This window comes from Phoenix dactylifera, unplaced genomic scaffold, assembly GCF_009389715.1.
Source record: "Phoenix dactylifera cultivar Barhee BC4 unplaced genomic scaffold, palm_55x_up_171113_PBpolish2nd_filt_p 000298F, whole genome shotgun sequence".
In the NCBI taxonomy this organism is placed as follows: domain Eukaryota; kingdom Viridiplantae; phylum Streptophyta; class Magnoliopsida; order Arecales; family Arecaceae; genus Phoenix; species Phoenix dactylifera.
Window position 1 is genome coordinate 293202 of NW_024067775.1, and position 9365 is coordinate 302566.

The 9365-nt window shown below is 37.6% G+C and overlaps 1 pseudogene; it reads left to right on the plus strand.

Annotated features, from left to right (window-relative positions):
- The first annotated feature begins 341 nt into the window (after positions 1 to 341).
- Positions 342 to 8534, plus strand: LOC103706334 (annotated as a pseudogene).
- Positions 8535 to 9365: the final 831 nt, after the last annotated feature.

Genomic DNA, 9365 nt, shown 5'->3' on the forward strand with positions numbered 1-9365 from the left:
CAAGAAGACCTCCAACCATTTTCCGCCACGTTTCGGTGATGAAAAACACATGGGCCAGAGCTTCATCACTTGATGCTCGTGAAACCATCACAACCGTCCATTCTAATGAAGTCCATCTAATGTGCGGTGCAGATCCGATGGTCCACTTAGGCCCACTGAGTATGGAGAAAAGGGCCACCATGAACCAATACCACTTCTCCCCACGTCACAAACCGCATACTGAGCCACTAGAATTACAGCACGTGGCAACTAGCTCATCGTTGGACCGTCTGATCGTCCACGTTGGCATGATCGACTTAACCCTCACGGCGTAAGTCAAGCTGGGAAGATCAACGCCGGTCGCCGGCCCTCTCAAGACTTCGAGCATTTATACGCGCTCGTCAGTCCCAAGCTCAAACCACAGAGAGATCTCCACTGAAGCGGTCTTTCGGTTGGTTCGTCCATGACGGAAAGCCATGAGGAAGTGGGCGCTCCCTTCCGCTCTCCTCCTCCTCCTCCTCCTCCTCTCCTCCCTCCCGGATCAAGGTAATTTTCGGATCCAGGGTTTTTGGTTAGGGTTTGTGGATCATCTCTGCTGTTATTGCTACTCTCTAGTTCTTGGATTCTTAGATTGTGGAGATTTTCTTGATCTCTGTGGGGTATTGCGTCGATTTCTCGAATTTTGGAACTGGTTTGATTTGATATGTTGCGGATCTTGTAGGTCGTAAGCTACACGCGAATGCTGAGGACAGTGGCGACTCAGACGAGCTCGTGGATCCACCGAAGGTGGAGGAGAAGCTCGGAGCCGTTCCTGGGAGGGCTGTCCACCGATTTTGATGTCGCCAAGAGGTATTCGATCTGATTCGTTTTCTTTTCTCTTTGTGTTGCCGTGTTTGATTTGTTTTGGACGCTTAAAAATGCTATCTTTTCTCGATTGTTTGTTAACTTTCAGAGAGGCGGAGTCGATTCGAGGAAGAGTATGCGGAGTGATGGCGAGAAATTCGAGTTCCAAGCAGAAGTTTCTCGGCTGCTGGATATAATTATCAACTCCCTCTACAGCAACAAGGACATCTTCTTGAGAGAGCTCATCTCCAATGCTTCTTGATGTGAGTGGATCCCTCGGAACTTTCTCCCTTCTATGGTTAAACTTGCATTTCGTTTTGATATTATTTGTTTCTTTATTATATATATATATATATATATATATATATATATATATATATATATATATTATATATATTGTTTTTGTAGGCATTGGATAAGATCAGGTTCCTTTCTCTCACCAACAAGGAGATCTTAGGGAAGGCGACAACACGAAGCTTGAGATCCTGGTGAGCAGTGTCATAAAAAAGAGGAACTTTTAGCATGGTTTTCTAGGACTTCGGTTACTTAAACATATGTTAATGATGGATGCAGATTAAGTTAGACAAGGAAAAGAAAATCCTCTCCATCCGTGACCGAGGTATTGGTATGACAAAAGAAGATCTGATCAGAACTTAGGGACCATCGCGAAGTCTGGAACTTCAGGTATTATCACTGTTGTTATTCATTTTTTAAGTATGTCCTCGTGATAGCTGTAATATTATTAGTAAGTCCATACTGTTCTAAATGGTTATATTATTCTATTGTCCAGCTTTTATGGAGAAAATGCAGACAGGGGGCGATCTAAATCTTATTGGGCAGTTTGGTGTGGGTTCTACTCAGTATATTTGGTTTGCTGACTATGTTTGAAGTCATTGCAAGCATAATGATGACAAACAGTAAGGATATATAGCCGTTTATTTTATATGTAATCTGCCGTGCAGGTTCTCTCTCGGTGCTCTAAATTGTTCTGGGCAAATGATTAATGATATTTTGTTTTTGCTTCGTGGTCTTTCAGATATGTATGGAGTCCAAGGCTGATGGGTCATTTGCTATTTCTGAGGATGCATGGAATGAACCCCTTGGGACTGGAACAGAAATAAGGCTCCATCTCAGAGATGAAGCAAAGGAGTACGTGGAAGAAGAGAAGCTGAAGGTGGGTATATTCTGGTGCTTATTTTTTTCTGCAATTGATTAAAAGTTTATATTGGAAGTTTTGAACTTTATCTTTCTGGAACAGTATTTCCTTCTTTTTTTTTGATGTTGTTCCTGGTTATTCATTGTAGTCTATCTACATTTCACATTTCCACCAGATCTTGCCTGCTGTTTCCAAACATAACAATTTTATCTGCTAGTGCTAGATCTTTCCATTTATTGTTGTTTAGAAATAATTTCTAATTTTACGGTCTGTGTATAAGTTATATTAATTACACTAGAAAACAATAAATAAATAAACAAAAATGTAAATGAAGAAGAGGGTACAGAAACAGCAGCGGCATGTTCATGCATGTCCTTTGAGTAGTTTGATCCTCTATGGGGCACAGGGTCCCTGCGCTCATCTACTCATGAACATCGCTGATCTTGCATGCCACAGTCCTAGATGAAAAAACTTTGAGCTGGCAGCATCTTGTCATATTTGAGTCCGTTCTTTATCTATTTGACGTTGATTTGGTTGATCCTGGAGATCTCACAAAGAGAAAAAAGATAATTATGTTAAACCCATTTGTTAATATATATCCATGTGCAAAACATGACAATAAGTGATTTTGAAATTGCCATATATTATACCATTCAACATATTTTATTTATTGTTAGTATGTAATAATTAATTTACTCTTTTGAACACCTTTTTGAGGTGAGCATTTTTCACCTTTCATATAAAACATTTAGTTTGATGTTTGGTACCCAAGCTACAGATATCTCATAATATAAAAGTTCCTATTAAATTTTTTAAATATTAATAAAGTTTTACTTATTCAAATATATCCACATGCATGGATGCTATGGAGACCCATTTCATCATTATTGTTATGACATGATTATCCATATATACCACAAGAAATTAACATCAATAGTTTGTTTTTATTGAGAACTCTACTGTTATGAATTTGATGCTTCACTTCATTTTGTATAGGACTTGATAAATTGTAGATTGTATAAAAATATAAATTGTCGACTGTTTCCTCATATTTATTGAAATACCTCATCTTGCTTCTCTGTTCAATTATTATTCTACAAGTAATGTGATTTCCTGCTAAAATATATCTGCACTTTTGATTTTGTTTCTGAGTAATTATGGATCCTAATATGTGATTGTGATCAAAGAAGCTAATTGTGCTTTACACAGTAGTTTGAGTATTGCCTCTTCCATATCTGATGAAGGAGTTTACCATGCCATACAAAGGGTTTGCACACTAAACTATAGTCTTTCATACCTTAGAACACAAACATGCTCATTGTGCTGTCTCTTGATTTACATTTTCTTTTTCTTCTTTACTGGATGTATATTTTCTTCCCGCTCTTTTGCAAAAAATTTACGACCATATTTGGCATGAGAAACATATTGCTCAGCTCATAAGCAGTGAGTCATTTGCCAAATATGAAGTTTTTCTGAGTTTGTGTCAACTAACTTGTGAAGTTTTGAGATTGTCTGAAATTTATTCTTTTATCAGAATCATTTCAATGTTTGTAATGATTGAAAAATAGGAGCAACATGGTGCTATATAGGGCTGCATAGTGTGAGATAGGATAGTGTTCATGCACGATCAAGCCTGACCTACATTTGGATCAGGTTGAAAAATTTGAATCCAAGCCAATTCATTTCCATTTGGGTTGGGGAAGCTTTGGTTTAGGATTATCACCTCGGATACCTTAAAATACCCAACATAGACCATAAGAAACATGCTCAGGTTCAGTTATGTAACTTATCCTAGGCATAATACAGAAGTGAGAAAGAAGTATAACAACATATAGGCATATGAAAGCACAGTCCGCACAAGATCAATTAACAACTGTAAATGATGTTGCAATTAACAACATATATTGATGATTAACAATGCGGGGATGGGTGTGGAAAAAGCACATTGTATTAGTTTCAGATCAATTTGGATCTTGATCCGCTTCATACGATTCATATCCAAACTGTATCTGAAACTGTCATAATTGTTGATCCGAGTCTGCTTGTAGTGACTTCATTTGGTACTTTTTTTCACCTGATTTGCATGAAACTGGGTGCGATCAGGAACCCTCCAATTCGAATGTTTTATGCATCTAATGATTACTTGAATTACAACTTTCTCGATGTTTACTAGTAAGGTATTAAACACAAAAGTGGCCTAGATGTGCTCAGAACGCAAATCTCAAACTGTTTGCTACTGATTGTAATTCTGTGAGGACTCGTGCGGGCGTGTGTTTAGTCCCACATCGGTTATTTGCTAGGTAGATCTGAGTATGTATAGGATCAAGAAATCCAAATAATACCTTCCGGCTATCCATTTTGGCGAGGTCTTGAGTTCTTACAAATGGTATCAGAGCAGATCCGGTCCATAACCTATGTGGACTAGGGCACACGCAGCATGGACCATAGGCTGACCATGGCCGATCGTGGTGTTTTAATTAGATTTGAGTGGATTTAATCCTTATCCTAACGAGGACATCGAACTTAAACAGGGTGAGTATGTAGACTCGTACAGGCGTGTGTTTAGTCCTATATCGTTATTCATTGGGTTGGGTACTATACAAGATTAAGAAACCCAAATAATACCTTTTGGTTAACCCATTTGGGTGAGGTCCGAGTTATTACAATATCTAACATGGTTGATTTCTTAATGAATTATCAAATATTTACTCAAAAAACTTGCTATGATTTATAGCAAACAACTTATATTTTGAATAACTTGCGTGATTTCAGAACATCCATTGAGTAGCTGTGGGCTGAGCCACCATCGTTTTCGATCTACTGTGCTTAGGACTTATTTTGAAGTTATTTATTCATACAAACTGATCTGTACGTTCAAACTTAAAGATTTGTATTTGAGAATATGGTCTTATTGATTTTTTCAATCTTAAGTTAATGCTTGGATTATGCAAACCAAAAAGTTAACTTCAGCATATATTTTTACTGTTGTCTAGATTTGAAACTAACTGATTGCTTTATGCTGTGGGATACATAAATGTAGCAGAATTAGCAAGCTTAAGATTATTTCCTGGGAGAAGAACTCATGTCCGTCTAATGTTCATTGCCCAACATGTAAAGCTTGAATTATATACAGTTTTTGCTCCAGAATGAAATCAACTCTTCATGGGTAAGTAACTGCACTGGGATTGTCTGGCAACTTGCGTGAGATGACTAACTAGCATAAATAAGCTTGAATTTTGGTGCAAATTACTTTGTTTATATGCAAAAGAGCAGGAAAGAGTTACCGAAATCTTTCTTTTTACTACTAATTTTTAAGTTAGTTCTAGTAGAATTCTACAGACTACAGTGGAGCAACAATTTTTACAGACTACAGTTGAGCTCCCTTATGCAGGAGTTGGTGAAGAAGTATTCTGAATCATAAACTCCCATACCTCTGCAAGCAAAAGGTGGATGGAAGTTCCATCGATGAGAGGAATAGTGATGAGGAAACATGTATGGCCTTGCGATATTTCCTCTTGAAGATTCTTTAGATGAATAAATCATGGATGCCATTTGGTTACAAAAATGTCCGAATGTTGAGTTTCTATATTTATGACAGCGGAAACCAGTTCTGAAGAAAAGAAACAGAAGAGGAAGAAAAAAGAGGAAGGTGCGAAAAAAGCCCAAGAAAAAGACAGGAAGGAAACAACTTACAATTGGGAAGTGTTGAATGATATGAAGGCTATTTTGCTCGCAACCCCAAGGAAGCTGATGAGAGTACAAAAATCTACCATCTTAGTTAAGGAAAACATTAACACAACTAGCTGAGAATTATGGTTCAGCAGCTTTGTTCAATTAACTTTGTTGAGCTCGTTTCTTCAGTGGATTTGCATGTAGATTATTTCTTTCTTGGTTGCTACTGTTGCTAATAAACTTACACTTCCTGTTATTCAGGATTATCATGATGAGAACCTTTAAGGTGGAGTCACTTACTGCTGAAGGTGATTTAGAGTTCAAAGCACTACTGTTTGTGCCTCCCAAGGCTCCTCAGGATCTCTAGAAGTTACTACAAACACCCGTAAGTCCAACTTGAAGTTGTAGTGAAGGGTTTCATCTCAGATGAATTTGATGAGCTTCTTCCCAAGTACCTTAGCTTTTTGAGGGTAAGCAGAGTGCACTTATAAATATTTTTCATATGGTCTGTATGTCAGTTCATAGCCTAATTTTCTTACAGGGTCTGTTGACTCAGACCAACGCTTAACGTTCCGAGAAATGCTTCAACAGCACAGCAGTCTCAAGACAATTAAGAAATTAATTCGCAAAGCTCTTGATGATTCGACGGATTGCAGAGGAGGATCTGATGAGTTCAGCAACAAGATAAGACAGGTATGTTCATGAATGTACTGCGCAATTTTATAGTTCTACCTTGTTTTGTATGGCCTTTTATTATTTTGGTAGTCATTTTAATTGTTGAATTATCTTAATTTATCAAAATCAGACACAGAAAAAGCAAGGAGAATATGAAAAAGGAATATGCAACTGAATGATTTGGCAAATCCATTAAGCTGGATCATTGAGGATGCTCGAACAGAAATCGCCTTGCTAAGCTCCTCAGATTTGAAAGGTTGTCCTTTATTGATGCTAACTTCTTGCCCATATGTACTGCATACACTTATATAATGGGTATGCTGTAGTGCAAAATTTGTGATTTTGTGGAAAACAGAAACCCTATGCTTCTGTATGTCATTTCAGTACCAACTGAGGGCAAACTTGCATCACTGGATCAGTACATTTCCAGGATGAAGCCTGGACAGAAGGACATATTCTACATTACAGGAACTAGCAAGGAACAATTGGAGAAATCTCCATTCCTTGAGAGGCTTACCAAAAGGATTACGAGGTAAGATATGATCTCATCTATCTTTTTTGAGAAGACATGATGTCATCTTACCTCAATGTATATTGTTCTGTAGATGATCAATGAATGTTCTATAGCCGAATATACTTAATTTTTTATATTTTGTTTGATTTTAAAATTAAAGCATGTTGCTGGTTTTGAATTATATTTTGTGGTTAGAGCATTATTTGTTTTTTAGGTTTTTGGTTACTATAATAATTGAAGATCAAAGTTGCTTCTATTAGTTTTCTGTCTCAGAAAGCTTGTAGTTGCTTTTACCACATATGAATCCACCGAGATTTTCATGAACCATGAACTCGTTAAAGCACATACTTAAGCATATTCTGTTCAGATGCCTTGATATGCATGTATGTGTCCTCATGTTGGTAATTTATTTGTTTAACTATTTTTTTCTCAACTATGATAAATATGTGATGGCAGGTTATATTCTTCACCGATCCTGTTGATGATACTTGATGCAATACCTGATGGACTATGAAGACAAAAAATTCCAGAACGTGTCCAAGGAGGGTCTCAAGTTCGGGAAGGACTCAAAGCTTAAGGAGCTCAAGGAGTCCTTCAAGGAGCTGACTGACTGGTGGAAGAATTCTCTTTCCAGTGAGAATGTTGACTCAGTAAAGATAGCAACCGTTTGGACAACACCCTTGTGTGGTGGTGACATCAAAATATGGGTGGAGTGCAAACATGGAGAAGATCATGCAGTCCCAGACTCTTTCTGATGCCAGCAAGCAAGCATACATGCATGGCAAGAGTTCTTGAGATTAACCCAAGGCATCCTATTATCAAAGAACTTCGTGAGAGAGTTGCTCAGGATCCTAAGGTATTAACTTGGATGCAATTGGTTTTGGCCTCCACTTACTAGTTCTCTTTCCACAACCTATTTTATTTTACTTTTATCAGAAAAAGAAATGTTCCAGTGCTTTTTGACATTCAATGTTCTTGTATAAGTTCTCTGAAGCTCTTGAACTATACCCATTTCTGTAGACTCATTTCATTACTCTTCCACCTGAATTCCTCCATTTCCTGTGGATTTGCTTTGAACTCAACTAAGGAAGCTTTTTGCACAATCTACAGGATGAAAGCGTGAAGCAGACAGCACGACTCATATCCAAACAGCCCTAATGGAGAGTGGTTTTATCCTCAATGATCCAAAGGAATTTGCATCGAGCATTTACAATTCAGTGCAGAAGAGCCTGGACATCAGTCCTGACGCCACTGTTGAAGAGGAGGATGACACTGAGGAACCAGAGGCTGAAGAGAAGGAATCAACTACCAGGGAGCTGAAGCCGATGCTGCTAAGGAGGAGGAAGAGCAATCTTCAATCAAAGATGAATTGTAGACTTGTAGTTCATGTTAAAGACTAGAACCCTGCTTTGTTTAGAGATTTTGATGACCCATTGATAGGAGAGCATCCAGAACAGGACAGGGCTTCTGAGGCCTGATTTCTGTGGGGTAAAGGATAATCAATGAGATTTTGAGGTTAATGTAGTTAATTCGATCCACCACTGGTACTGTTGATAAACTTTATGCCTCTCCATAGCTTTCAGCAAGTGTTCTTGCTTTGTTCTATACTGCTCTGTTGCTTGTATCTCGTCCGTGTATGTCTTGTTTGCATTACTCTCAGTTTTTAACCTTTGCAATGATACCTTGTTTCTGATACATGCAAATGATTCTGCGTTGTTTTATTTCTTGAAATTATTAGTAGGTCACCAACTAAACAGGAATATGTTGTGGATTAAATGTTTCTTCCTCCTAAATTTGTGATATGCATCTATATGGCTATACTTCTTGTAGTTCCAGGATCGATACTGCCCATAGAATTCAAGATGCAATGGTATTCTCTGGATAACCACTGTACTAGTTGAGCTTTTGTCGCATCCTGTGCTATGTTCCGTGATCCATTACATAATGGATGTTGAATTCCACCAAATACTGCTGTTCGTATTTGGAGAGAACGATGTTGCAACCTTTTATTTGCAGATTTTTCTTACCCTATGCATATAAACTACATAGAATAAATAAGATATATCATCATGAGAAAATTTCACCTAACCACCTACAAATCCTAGCTATTAAACGAATTAAGAAAAAAAAAGGAATCTACAAACTCTTTTTAAGGTGACGATGCAAGAACAGCATACAATAGAGATTGCATTATTCCCTTCACCTTTTTTTATTGCAAATATTAGATACTGTTCTCTCTGTAATTTAGATGTATATAATTTAAAATTTATATTTATTTCTTATCTTGGACGTGTGTTGCAAGCTCCCTATTGCTAGTGGAGGATGGATGACAAAAATGATTCAACCTAGAAATTGGAGTCAAAATGCCGATGAACTTCCACCAATTTTGCATGAAAGAAAGATTGAAGTGAATTGAGAGTGAATTTTTTGTTGCATATGGAAGTTCATGGAGAGATTGCTCGACACAACAAGATGATCTCAGGCTTTAGAATTGACAAAAAACTAGGCAGAAGGGGAAATGTACCC